This window comes from Topomyia yanbarensis, chromosome 2, assembly GCF_030247195.1.
Source record: "Topomyia yanbarensis strain Yona2022 chromosome 2, ASM3024719v1, whole genome shotgun sequence".
Classification (NCBI taxonomy): Eukaryota; Metazoa; Arthropoda; class Insecta; order Diptera; family Culicidae; genus Topomyia; species Topomyia yanbarensis.
In genome coordinates this window covers 77,519,832-77,534,931 of record NC_080671.1, presented here as the reverse complement: position 1 = coordinate 77,534,931, position 15,100 = coordinate 77,519,832, and the positions used below count along the sequence as shown (strand labels likewise).

The following is a 15,100-nucleotide window of genomic DNA, read 5'->3' as shown; positions in this document are numbered from 1 at the left end:
TCCCTAAACCCCCTCCCCCCACAAGGCCACTCCCGCCCATCAAACCACTCCTCCCCATATAGCCATCTCCCCTCACAGCCCCTTAAAAGATCCCCCTCAAACAACCACCTCATGCACCCTCTTCAGACCCATCCCTATCTCATCCCAATAACCTTCACACAGTAGGCGTACAAAGATAGGTGGGGTGGTTCGGTTGTGGGTTATTCATTCCCTTCACATACACACACCCTCGCATGATAAAATAAGTTAGCTGAAAGACAACATTGCGCTAATGCTAATTAAGGTATTTCCAGCGATTTTCAGAGTGACCTTTCGATATGAGAATTTTGGCCAATTTTTTTTTTCTAGAAATCACATCAGATCTCGACGTATCATACATTTTAAAGACATTTGACATAAAAAATATAAATTCGATTTTGACATTTTTCTTTACTCCCCCCTTTGGGCATTTTTCAGTTCCTGCTTATATGGAATCACGAACCGTCGTAGGCGGCCAATGTGGCCAAAGCGACTTTGGTTAGTCATTATTGATCTATACTGGCAAATCAAAGTAATTTTATACTCATTTTAATAATTTTTGCATCATTATGACATCATGGTTTATATGGGAAATTCAATAGCAGCCGATGGGAAGATTGTACCTTTCATTTGAGACTAAGTTTGTGCAAATCGGTCTAGCCATCTCTGAGGAACAGAAGTGCCCTTTTTTCCTACATACACACATACATATATACACACATACATTTTACAAAGTTGATGAACTGAGTCGAATGGTATATGATATTCGGCCTTCCGGGCCAGGATTAAGTTGGCAATTTTCAGAGTGATCCTTTCTATATGAGAAAGGCAAAAAGGGATGAAAAATGAAAAATCTTAATAAATTGTATTACAATGCATAAACATTTATTTAAAACATTCTGTTTCAATTTAAAAGCATGCATGTAGTCTAGCAATACTTATCCCTTTTTCTGAAAATAGAAGAACTTGTCGAGCTCTATGCAGAATAAGGAAAATATTGTCAATTTATCTGTCAGAAGTTATAAACAAAATATATAGAAGGAGCAGCTCATGTTAAAAAGAAGGAAAATATTGTAAATATAAGAATAAATAAACCGTATTTAAGACAAACAATACATTCGTTACTAATTAGGTCGTATCACGCATTTCTCTATTATGGTTCAGCAATCAAATAGAGTGGGCATTTTTGTAAATAACAGTTTTGACCAAATAATTCTTGAAACAAAACCAATCAACCCAATGGCATTCAGCCAAACGACATTTGGCCAAATGGCAATTGGTCAAATGGCTCTTTCGGCCTATTGGAATTCGGTCAATGACCCGTTCGGTTAAAAGGCATTCGGCTAATTGACCCTTTCGGCCAAACAACGTTCGACCAAACAGCATACGGCCAAATAAGTGGACACCGCAAGAATAACAGGTAAAGTCGTTTAATTATGTTTGGCAACTGGCAAAATAACAACAAAATCGAGTGGTATAAAGAAGATCGTCTTCGCATATCCTATCCCAGATCGGAACCAGTCAGATTGTACATTTTGTAGCAACTAGTGAAAATATGAGATACTAGTAATACTAATGAAGCACACTCTATCATTTATCCAAACTATGATACAATAGCTGATTATGATCAATACAGTTTGTAGCAATGCGTATCACATTTTTATTGTACCTGGCTCGTATATAAAAGCGCACGACTGCCCTGAACCTGAAGAGCAACATGTCGACGCTTGAAACAAAACAAAAAATAATTAGCCTAATCAGCATGAATTCAATGTTGTTTTCATGCAAACATATTTTGTAAAGTATTTTAACGAAGGGAACGGGGTTCATTAGAGTGTACGGGAGGATGTACCGGAAACCACCTTTTTTGGAATGCGTGGTGGATGAAGGGAAGGGAGGGGTGCGACACCCAACTGCATATTATACTTGAGACTAGATTGGTCTGGTTCAGTCATTCCCGAAGTGGCTTCAGTTCTGGAATACGCCCGGATCCCCGAATTTCCGGAATTATCGATACTACACAACATAGTCAAAGAATCTTTGATTGCCCATTAGAGTTCTAGACGTTCAAATCGAAGTAATTTGATGTCCACATTTTGATAGATTTTTAACTTCTAAAATATTACGATAGTACAAATTTATATGGAAAATTCCTATTTGATTGCAGTAAGTAACCTGCAACTCCAGAACCAAAAGTCAGATCTGAATAAAATTCAATAACAGTAAATCTTTCAATTGAAATCAATTTTGTAAAAATCGGTCCAGAATTTGTTGAGAAATAGGTGATACATTTACTTAGGAACTTGTCAAGTTCTCCATGGGTATCAAGAACCATCATTAATGTGGTTAATGTGGTCAAAGCTTCTTTGATTGGTCATTGTAGATCTAGATCTAGACGTGAATCCAAGTAATTTTGCATCCATTGTAATATGTATTGCATCATATTGAGGACGGTGTCTGTTTATATGAGAATTTACTTTGTAAACGCACTGTTCTACCCCTAACTCCGGAACCGGAAGTCCGATCGGCTACAAATTCAATAGTAGTAATTAGAACAATAATTTGAGACTAAGTTTGTGCAAATCGGTTCAGTCATCTTGTGTGAGTTCAAATGATACAAAAACATGCACACACACAGACATTTTCCGATCTCGAGAACTGAATCGAATGGTATATGACACCCGGCCCACCGGATCTTCATTGGAAAGTCGATTTTTGGAACAGCTTCAGGGAATTTCATGTGTAACCTAACCAACTCATAACTCCAGGACCAGAACTGCGATTGATTGGTCATTAGTGATCTAGATACGCAAATCGAAGTAATTTGATATCCAGTTTAATAGATTGTTAACCTCTGAGGAAGTACGTTTAGAATATGTATTGTATAATTTGGACATCATGGTGGTACCAGTTTCTATAGGAATTCTGTCACTCTGGAACCGGTACTTTGATTTACAAAAAAAATCAATAGCAAACGATGGCAAGTTTATACGTTCCATTTGAGACTAAGTTTGTGCAACTCAGTCCAGTCATTTCTGAGGTGACATTATTTGCCACATAGATACAAACATACTCACATACACATATTCTGATTTCATCGAGCTAAATCGTCGGGCCTTGGTTAAAAAGTCGAGGTTTGGAGCGACTGCATAACCTTTGAGAAAGACAAAACTACCTAATATACATTGAAACAGTTCAAAAAACAAGATACTGCGAATCCGTTACATTATCATGATCCAGTTGATATTGTCATGTTACTCCGAGTAAAAAATCCGATAGTAACTCAAAAATAACGAAATACGATAACGCGAAGCGAACTCCCAAATATCATGATAAAATTGTTGATATCATAAACATGGGTAAAATTGCTCCACGTTTCAAAATAGATAATAAGTACAAATAATAAAATATCGTGATAGCGTGAATGGAAATTACGGACATCGAGTTTGAGCTCCTGAAATGATGAGCATCGTTTACGTGTCAATAGTTTGTACAAACCAATATATCCCCAAATTATGAACAAGAATCAGAGTAAAAACTAAACACGTCCAGGGAACAAATACAGTAAACCACACCAAACATTCGAATGCCTTGTATACTGTTACGTGAATTAGTTTTTTGGAAACACAAATAGTTTCGTAAATGTATAGTTCATTACTCAAGATGTCAGGAGCTTGCTCAAGAATTTCGTAAATCGTTCAGTTCAAGAAATCTTGATTTTTTCATGAATTTATTAACTTCCACTAGCTACTAATAAGATAAATAAGGAAACGTCTACCTTAGCAGTTTTACTTTATCCCGTGTTCTACCTAGACTCCAGTTTCCCGACAGATACTTTATGAACACATGAAACGAATTTGAGAACTGAATCAAATGAATGTATTGCAAAACGAACTCAAACAAAGTTTCCATTTTGTACACCTACAGAATTTGGCATTTGTCATTTGTTTACTTTTAAATCCCTACGTTTCGACACCTTTTTTGTAACAGAGTAGAAATTTTTGCCTTTCTCATATAAAGAAAGGCTATGCAATCACTGTAAAAATCGACTTTTTAACCGAGGCCCGGAGGGCCGAGTGCCATACACCATTCGATTCAGTTCGTCGAGATCGGCAAATGTCTGTGTGTGTATGTATGTGTGTGTGTAATTTAAACTCACACAATTTTCTCAGAGATGGCTGAACCGATTTTCGCAAACTTAGTTTCATCTGAAAGGTATAACGCTCTCATAAGCTGCTATTGAATTTTTAGTTGATCCGACTTCCGGTTCCGGAGTTACGGGTTGAAGAGTGCGGTCACACAGCAAATTCCCATATAAACTGGTACCACCATGATGTTCAAATGATGTAAAACATATTAGAATTGATGTAACATTACTCTAGTTTGCGGGTCTGGACAGCGTTGCCAATGTTCCAGATTTATCTGGAATCTTCCAGATTTTTCCTAACTGAGCAGACATTTGTTCAAGCCAGGCATTTTTCCAGATTTTTTAAACTTTGCTAGACTTTTCCAGATATTCTGAATTCTACGTTAAACCGCAGAAGGAATGCCATTATGACAGATTTATCTGGCACAGCTAGAGTTTTTTTAGTCCTTTAGCAGAAAGGTAAACCTCTCATTCTACCAGATTTATAAATTGTAGAGATTGTTACACACAATTTTTGGAAATCTGGGTCAAAAAAATCGATTAATGTTCTATGAAGACCAAAATGTATGTCAAATTTCGATGACTTTGAGCTCGCTGTCAAGTGACAGATTTTTCCAGACATTTTTATTTGAACTATCAGATTTTCTTTGAAAAGTAGTGGCAACCCTGGGTCTGGATCACTAATGATCAATCAAAGCAGCTTTGACCACATTGGCCACCTATGACGGTTCATGACGCCCTCGGGGAACCCGCCAAGTTCCTAATCTAATATCACACCCATTCCACAACGAATTCTCTACCGATTTTTACAAACTTGATTTCAAATGAAAGATACAGTAATGCCATTGACTGCTGCTGAATTTCATTCGGTTCTGACTCTTGCTTCCGGAGTTACAGGGGTGTTAGTAAGGATACACTGGAATTTCCCATATAAATCGGTACAATCGTAATACCTCAGAGGCTAAAAACTATTGAAATGGTCACCAAATTACTTCTAATCGCAGATCTAGATCACTGATTGCCAATCAAACATTCTTTGAATATATTGTCCACTATCGACGATTCCGGAAGTCCGGAATTCCGGGCATATTCCACAATTAAAGTCACATCGGTTCATCGGTGATGACTGAATCGATTTTTTCAAACCAAGTCTCAAATGGAAGGCAAAATATGCAGTTGAGTATTGCGTCGACGCCGCTCCCCCTCCCCCGCCTTGCCCTTACACCTCCCGTCTTCATCACTCCCCTCCTCTTGGACCACCCTCACGCCCGCATTTCCTTTATCCACCCCGTATACCGACATAAGATGAAGGATTTCTGACGCATCCTCCACTCCCACTCTACTAACCCCCCATTCCCTCCACTTCCCGATCAGAAAACCATATCAAAAATATATCAAAATTATTGCTCAATTTGACATTTATATCATATGATCATATAATTTTGATATATGTCGCTTGGAACAAATTATGAATAAAATTTAAATTGTATAATGTTTCGATTTGTTAATAATGATATCATATAATATATCATATTAATATCAACCATGTTGTCTTTTCAACATAGTAAGTACAACAAAATAATATCTTTCCAAGACAGTTTTACGAAGCTATAACAACGCCATCAGAGATGAATCCTCCAAAGTATTGGCTCGAAATCGACTTACTGGTAGTCTTGTCTTGTCATAGGTTGTAAATGAGTTATTCAGCGCGAAGTGATCAAAAAAATATGCAAACTTGAAATCGACCTTCATGGATTTGAACCAAATTTGGTGGAATTGTTCATCTAGGGCCAATATATAAAAACCCAAATTTTTGTGTCAATTGAACTACCCCTCGGGTCACGGGAGCACCCCCCGTTTTGACAAATTGCCAAAACCCTTGATTTTCTTTTGATCATACCTCTGGTTCTCTTGACTCTAGAATCAAACCTTTAAAATGACTTTTGAAGGAAATTATTCAAGGAGTCTAGAAAAAATATAAATTTTTGAATATTAAAAATTAATTTTTCTCCCAATGCATATATTTTAATTTTGAAAATTCTAATGCCATCGTGTTCCTCATACATTTTTACATAAGAAACACTTATAACCTCAATATAATTTGAGCGGAACCCGAGATACACCATTTTGAAGGGAAAAACTCGGATTTTCTCATATATTCATTTTTATTGGCCGAAATTGAGAAAATCTTCAAACGGTCATAAAAATCGACCCTGATCTGCTAGAAGCAAACCAAAAACGTAGTTTTTCATCATTTCTCGTCTACTTCACGAAAAATCACGTTTGAACTCAGAATACTCAAGTTGGTTTTTTAATGTTGTGCATTTGCGATTTTATATGGGAAATTGCGATTTTTCCCTTCAAAATTGTGTATCTCAGGATCTGCTCAAATTATATTGAGATTATAAGTGTTTCTTGTGTAAAAATGTCTCAGGAACACGATGGCATTAGAATTTTCAAAATTAAAATATATGCATTGGGAGAAAAAATAATTTTTAAAATTTAATGAAAAAATCGCATAGTTGGCAGCACTGCAGCCAAAAAATTATATTTTTTATAGAATCCTTGAATAATTTTCTTCAAAAGCCATCTAACGGTTTGATTCTAGAGTCAATAGAACCGGAGGAGATATGATCAAAAGAAAATCAAGGGTTTTGGCAAGTTTTCAAAACGGGGGGTGCTTCCATGACCTGAGGGGTGGTTCAATCGACACAAAAATTTGGGATTTTATATATTGGCCTTAGATGCACAATTCCTACAAATTTGGTTCAAATCCGTTAACGTCGATTACACGTGCCTTGATCACTTCGCGTGGAATGACCCAAATACATAAGAGAATGTACGTTTTGTAAAGTTACTCGCTAATAACAAAACACAACAGAGAAAATGTTCCGCTGCAGGTCCACGAAGCAGCAAGTAGCTTTAGTGATTTGATTAGACTGGTTTCGGCATACGACAAGCCAAAAGAGCAGCACTCTGTAAACCCTGAAAAGGAATGGAAGCAAAACGTATATAAATTGCAGGCAAACTATTGAAGAAGAGTATAAGAGAGAAGAACATGCGAAAAAATAGGAATAAGCATTTTAAATCTAGTAAGGATGTAAAGCGCAAAACAGTAACGCCTCAGAAGAAAAAAACAAATGAGCAAATTATAAAAGTACACTGAACTAACTGCGAGTTCTAAATCAGAACAACTTCTAACAAGTAGCTGCGACGGTAATAACAATAATAAAATTATTAAGACAGCGAAATTAAATGCAAATTGTACTAATGAGAACTATCTTTCACAAGAAATTATTTGATTTATTAATTAAAAACAGAAGAAAAACATATTTGGATTTATGTGATACAATTCTGATATTTTCAGACATATTTACTGCCCTCAATTAGATATAAAGTATCTTAAATATCCGTCTGTGTGATATAATTATTATATCAAACCAAGACTCAACAAAAATATTTTATATCAAAATAGACTGAGATATAATAAGATATAACCGATACATTTTCTTGGTATAAAAACTTGATATTTTAACAACTATCCAGCTATATTTTATATCAAACAGAGATATATATTTTTCCATGATATAATATCTTATTTTGATATAATTTTGATGTGAATTTCTGATCGGGTTTCTAACCCATTCCACCAACATTTAAAAATATAATCACATGAAGATAACATTGAACTCATGCTGATTAAGCTAATTAATTATTATTCTTTTGCCTTTCTCATATAGAAAGGTTATGAAATTGCTCCAAAAACCGACTTTCTAACCGAGGCCCGGAGGACCGAGTCTCATATAACATTCGACTCAGTTCGCCGAGATCGCAAATATCTGTGTGTATGTATGTGTGTATATATATATGTGTATGTATATTAGGGTGGCACGAGGATGTATGAAAAAAAATTAATACCACAGAACCAAGTTAGAAAAATTCGTAGTTGTTCAACGAACTCTTACGCTAAATTTGAATCAAATCTGTTAAAGTATGTTTTAGCACAAATGATTCTAAGTTTCTATGGAGTTTACTATGAGAAAATAATACATTTTCATTAAATTCATAAATATGCCGCCTGGTGCCCCTGAAAAATATATTTTATGCTGCATTGTATAGATTCAGTCAAGTAGAACAACTTATTCTAAAGACAGTTCATAGCTATTACAACAGGTTCATGAGTTATTGCAAAATTAAACTTTCGTTGCCCTGAAAGTTATGAAAATAGTTCTGTCTCTGGCTACCCGGCGAGCTGAACCTTCAATCAAGTAAACCTTGACGTATTTTTTGTGGTCACCAGTAATACCATTGGTGTAAAGCGGAAATATAGTCCAGATGGTATCGTCCGAAACATGTGATCCAAAGGACTTGGGATCGAATTGTAAAAGAATTATTTTTATGTATTTTTTTTTGTGTACAATAATATACGTTGAGCAAATTAAAATTGAAACGAGACTAAAGCAGGTAAGATTCCTGTTATTTTGAAGCTCAACTGATGTTCACCACATCCCTGTGGAGCTGGAACTGCTATAGAGTGCCCCGTAAACTGAAGGTAGGTTAATTGAGTAAGTCGAGCAATATCTGTCACTATACGCCAGCAAGAGTGTCTCCGGCCATGAAGCACGATTGGATTTTAACCAAAACTTTTGAACGAATCGTTCAGGGATTAAGATTGGAGTAGCATCGTGAATATAACGTTAGAATATAAATTTGCTGAAATAAAATAACACGTCAGAAATAACGGTTTAGATCTCCCTTAATACTTTATTGGAAACTAACAATTCTACATAATAACGTTCCCGCTTTACAGGCGGCAAAAAAATATTATTAATTTAGAACCGAACTCGTGTCCTTCAGATTGTCTGTTTATGACGCTCGTATCTGAACTATAAGACCGCCTATGTTGGTAGCTGCCTAATTCGGTTTATTGCTAGCATATCACGGTTAACTTGATTGAAGTATCAGCCAGAGTATCCAGATAAATTCAATTTTCACCAACGATGTAGACACTTAAGCATTGTATAAAGAATAACTTTTGAACCAGAAGTCGCAGCCTATTACACTCTTCGGGGAAGTTGTACACGGTACTCGTATCTACCGAAATCAGCATAGCATATATTTTTAGAATACATAGGAACGTGTCTACGAAATATTAAATAAGGTGGATCGTTTATCCATGTTAAATCACATACAAACTTTAAACCATTTGTGCTAAAATATAGTGCAACCTATCAAATCAACATTTTGCATGGTTGAATGAGGTCGCATGGCAAGTAGTTTTAGATCGGTTCTACTGAATTCTAAAATTTGTGCCACCCTAATGTATATATATGTATGTATGTATGTATGTATGTATGTATGTATATATGTATGTGTGTGTATGTGCGGATTTGTTAACAAAATGTCCACATCGGTTTCTCGGAGATGGCTGAACCGATTTTTACAAACTAAGATTCAAATGAAAGGTATACTATTCCCATAGGTTGCTATTGAATTTCATTTTCAACCGACATCTTGTTCCGGATTACGAGTTGAAGAGTATGGTTACAAAACAAAATTTGTTGATTTGTCCACATCGGTTTCTCGGAATTTTCTGAACCGATTTTGACAAACTTGATTTTAAATGAAAGGTCCATCAGCTGCTGTTGAATTTTGTGTGGATCCGAGTTCTGGTTCCTGAATTACAGGGTGATACGTACGATCATACGATTTTCAACCGACATCTTGTTCCGGATTACGAGTTGAAGAGTATGGTTACAAAACAAAATTTGTTGATTTGTCCACATCGGTTTCTCGGAAATTTCTGAACCGATTTTGACAAACTTGATTTTAAATGAAAGGTCCATCAGCTGCTGTTGAATTTTGTGTGGATCCGAGTTCTGGTTCCTGAATTACAGGGTGATACGTACGATCACGCAGCAAATCCCGATTCTAACGAATTCTGCGATGAATGTAAAAAGGTGAAATTTTTTCCAAAATGTAAACACAACTGTTGAATTTGTAGATCTAGGTCCCCAACAGTCATTCAAAGTCTCTTTGGCCACCATCGACGGATCCTGAAGTATCCAAATTCAGAATAACGGTTATATTGGTTTCTCGAAAATGGCTAGACCGATTTGATCAACTTAGTCTCAAATGAAAGGTGTTGCGTCCCCGGAAACTGATATTAAATTCCATCTCCATCCGACTTCCGGCTCCGGAGTTACGGGTTGTGGAGTGCGATCACATAGAAAACTCTGATTCAAACCGATACCGCGATGAATGCAAAAAGGTGCTCTTATATATACTTACCAAGTGTAATAAGAATGAAAGACATTTCCATAATGTTATATTATACGAACCAGCTATTATATCATAGTGTGGAGAAATGAGAAAGGCACAATTGCACCTCTAGGTGGATTAAAACAGGTTTTACATTTAACAATTACTTGTAATTGTTAAATGTAAAATTTGTCTACTCTGTTATTTGTTTATGCACGGCTAAAAGACACACACACACCAAATATGGTTTGACTACATTTCGAACGATTCACAAAAACTAAAAAGGAAATTTCCATATAAGTTCACTCAACCAAAGTCACCTCCAATTAGAACGTCAATCGTTAATTCTGTTACCGAACGATAACTCCAATAGACCACATCGAAATGCATCTCAACAAGTGCGCTGACACCGTCTCATCCCTCACGGTCACGTCGCAAAATCGCAATACAATTCCGAGCAAAAAGTTTGATTAAATAATCAAAACCCTCTAGCTGACTGGCTGGGACAACCAAACAAAACGAAAAGAACTCTCATGAACTCTATTTCTCGAGATCGCCTTGGAGATCGTTTTGTGGAATGTCCACAGTCGATTCGAATCGTTTTTGGTTTCACACTCAATTCAACGGAACGACCATCATCACCCCGCTTAAACCGTCGCAGCAAACGACCAGGGTCAATGCATATTTTGAACCATGGATATTTGACCGGCATCTCTGAGTGGGGGGATGGATGGTGATGATGGAGACCAAATAGAATCGTGAAATGTAGCGGGAGGCCACCTCGACTTGTTTGTGTGTTTCGTTCGGCATTTAACACTAATAATAATAATAATATATTAACGACAGAGTCTTTCTTTCTCTCAACAGCAATGGCTGGTAATATTTTTCGGGTGGGTGGATACCCTTCCCAAACAATGCAAAATTGACTGATTAATTACCGTCGAGATAATAATTAAATTCACAAATTAGACACGGTTGACTTTTGTGGGTCAGCTCAATCACACGTACAAAGAGGACAAATTGAACTCTCTCGGGGATAGGTTTGCCCTGTTGATATGTACTGCTGGAACAGCGAAGGGATTTGTGTTGTAGAGCGCGACAGAAATAGACGATGACAGACCAGACACAAGCAAATTGCTATCATCGCACACGGCGTTTGTTTTTAGTTAATAGGAACATAGTCGTTAGAGCGGTTTCCGCTGATAGCCCAACGGAGTGGAATGTGCACAAACGTGAGATAAAAATAGCAGCACGTTTCATCCAGTAGTACGCCGATGAGATATGGAAGGAGGTTACAATGGTTAAAGAAAGAGCTTTGTTGTAGTATAAAGATTTCCACTTGAATCCTAATGGCTACGCTATTTTTAACTAGCTCATGAATTTACAACGACAGCAGAAACAATCGATCGTGAACCCTTTCACAGAATTACATTTCATTTAAAATTTTGATTTAATTTAATAGGTAGAGATAGGAAGCCAATTTTAGCTCAAATCCCATTTTATTACCCACAGAGCCAGGAACTGTAACAAACCATACCCCCGAAGGACGCTACGCGACGGATGGTGGGATCTGGTATGTAATTGAAATTTATGAGAAAGTTGTCTGCAATATTGGCACAACGCTACGCCGTTCGTGACTCTCTAGGCCGAGGGTTATTAGTTTATCAAATTAAATCGATTGAACCAATATAGCAGCTGTCCATTTACATTATCGTAATAACTCAAACTAAACGGCGTCGCAACGCGTAACATTGATAATTGATTTCCGCACCGCTCGACTCGAAGAGTCGGTCGCGGAAGTTCAAAACAAGTTCTGATAATCGTGATCATTCTTTTAACGCACCCGGAATCAACACGTGGCGCCATGGCAGTAATAAAGTTTATCAAACTTTTGGCAGTGCACCTTGTCCAATTGGCACCGTCCTCGGTTCTAGTTGAATATTAAACAAACTTGTTTATCCGATTTGGTGGTGTACACTTCTAGAGGAGAAGAATACTTCTCAAACCAGGAAGTGGCTGTAGGGAAATTAGTTAGTCAATGCTTGAACAGAGAAAAACTTTTAACTATGGTACTTAAACCGGTTGTTACTGGTTGGTACTATTTAGGGCAATAATAATCAATCATTTTCAACTATAGGTTTAATTGGCTGTTGAATTTCGACAAAAAGAAAACAGTATTGATTTTGTTTCCTTAAAGAGTTGAACGTGATCCTCTGTTTATCTGTATCTGGATGCTGAGTTTTACGGGAAGAGTGACTTAATTCTTGTACTGGTAACGTCACACAACTAACCACCGATCTAAAGCCAACCCATCGACATCAAAGCATCCATCAGCTCCAAAGCTGCAAGTTCACAAGCAAATTTGCTTGCAAAAAATATAAATAATCTCTTGTTATCAACACACACGTGCCAGACCGAGTTGAACATGAACATTGCTGGTATGAGGAACTACTGCATTATGGGAAAATGCAGTCAACTGTGACACGGGCACTATTTTATGTCTGCAACTATACCAACACACCAACACATATACAGATATACGCGCACATACATGTGCGCACAAAGCCGTGTAATGAATGTTGCTTCAAATTGTGTCTATGCAAGGTATGTCGTAACTAAAGAGTCTCGTGGGAATGCACCGCCTGATTGGTGCATTGTAGTTTTGATTATGTAGATTAAGTTTAATAGTTTTTTTTCCACCTGGGAGTTCTTTTTTTTTGAATAATAGTCACGAGCAAGATTGCTGTTATTGTGTTTGGATATTTACGGATGCAATTAAAATTGTAGGCACGCCGAACAAATCAAGAAAGCGACGTTCAATAGGGAAAAAGTAATTTCCAAGCTACGCTGCTTTCGAGATGTTGGATGTTTATCAGAAAGTAACAAATTTGTTTAAAGCCGCAATCATTTGGAAAAAGTAATTCATTCTGTTCTGTTCGAAGTGATTTGCATTTTTTTAAAACTATGTAAGTCTTGTGGCAATTTTCCATTTTGCTTCTTTATCTATTGAACGCACAGCTATTTGCTTTTTCCGACTGATTTAGAGGAACATTAGCTAATTGAGGAGTTTATGTTGGTTTATTAAGAGTTTGAGGCTCAATTTATGATGTTGATGTCTACATGTTGCAAGGCGAGAAACTGGACTAAATGGTGAGGTGAACAGATGATACTAAATCAAACCTGTATTGTAATACGGATGAATTAGTTTCGATGCTGTTTTTAACGTTGCTTTAAAAAATTAAGGCCACTTCAGATGCCAAGACGATCGGCATTTACCAACGTTTCAACACTTTTAACCGCACTTAATACTTGTGGCAGTACACTATTTATGAGCATTAATTAGGAAACCAACGACAAGACGTTTCTGTTCGCACTGTTTCTATTTACGAAATTTTGTAAAATTTACGAAATTTTGTGAAATTTACAAAATTTTGTCAAATCTATGTTTTTAAAAAAAATTTAAAATTTGTAAAATTAACGAAATTTTGTAAAATTAACGAAATTTTGTAAAATTTCCTAAATTTTAAGTGATTTAATCTTTAAGATATTTCAAAAAAATGAGAAATCTTGTACAATTTACGATATTTTTTACAACTCAAGTTATTTTAAATAATTAATGTTATTTTGAACAGTATACGATATTTTTTACCACTTTGAAAGTTTTTCAAAATTTTGTACAAAAGTTAAAAAGTCATAAATTGTACTAAATTTCGTTCATTGTACAAAATATTGCAAATTGTGCAAAATTTCGGTAATTCTACAAAATTTTATAAGTTGTATAATTTGTAAATTTTACAAAATTTTGAACATTATACAAAATATCATGAATTTTAAATTTTTTTGTAAATTTTATAAAGCGTATTTTTTTTAAATTATGCAAACGTTACAAAACTAGAAATTTTATGATATTTCGTTTATTTTACAAATTATTGTAAATTTTGCAAAATATTGTAAATATATGGTGCAACGTTTTGTAAACTTCCAAATATTTACAGAATTTACAAAATTTAAATGTTTCAAAAATTTTACAAAATTTTACAATTTGTACAAAAAATCGTAAATTTTACAAAATTTCGGAAAATTTGCAATTTTTAAAAAAATTTGTAAATTTTTCTAAATTTTGTTAATATTACAGTAAAATATTAAAAATTGCATAAAATTTCGTAAACTGGACAAAATTTTGTAAATTGTACAAACTTTTGTAAATTGAGTAAAATTTCGAAAAGTATGCAAAATTTTATAAATTGTGCAGAACTCCGAAAAGTTTCCAAATTGTTGGAGGTTTTGCAACATTGAATAAATTTTACGAAGTTTCGTAATTATACAAAATTTTGTAAATTGAGCAAAATTTGGTAAACTTCAAAAAATTCGAAAACTTTGCAAAATTTTGTACAACTTACAAAATTTTGCAAGTTTTGCAAGTCGTTGCCAATTTCTCAAAATAATATAAGCCTTACAAAACTTGCAAATTTTCGTAAAATTCCAATATGTTGAACAATTTACAAAATTTTGTAAATTTTAAATATTTCATAAATTATACAATTTGTGCAAAAACTCGCAAATTGTGCAAAATTTCGTAAAACTTGCAATTTTTTTCAAAAATTTGGTAATTTTTTCTAATTTTTGTAAATAATACTACAAAATATTGAAAGTTGTATAAAATTTCACAAAATG

The 15,100-nt window shown here is 35.3% G+C and overlaps 1 protein-coding gene across 1 annotated transcript in view; it reads right to left on the bottom strand.

Moving 5' to 3' along the window:
* LOC131678496 (uncharacterized) overlaps nucleotides 1-15,100 on the bottom strand; it is a 399,580-nt gene that overhangs the window by 98,199 nt on the left and 286,281 nt on the right. The gene's annotated exons all lie outside the window — the stretch shown is intronic.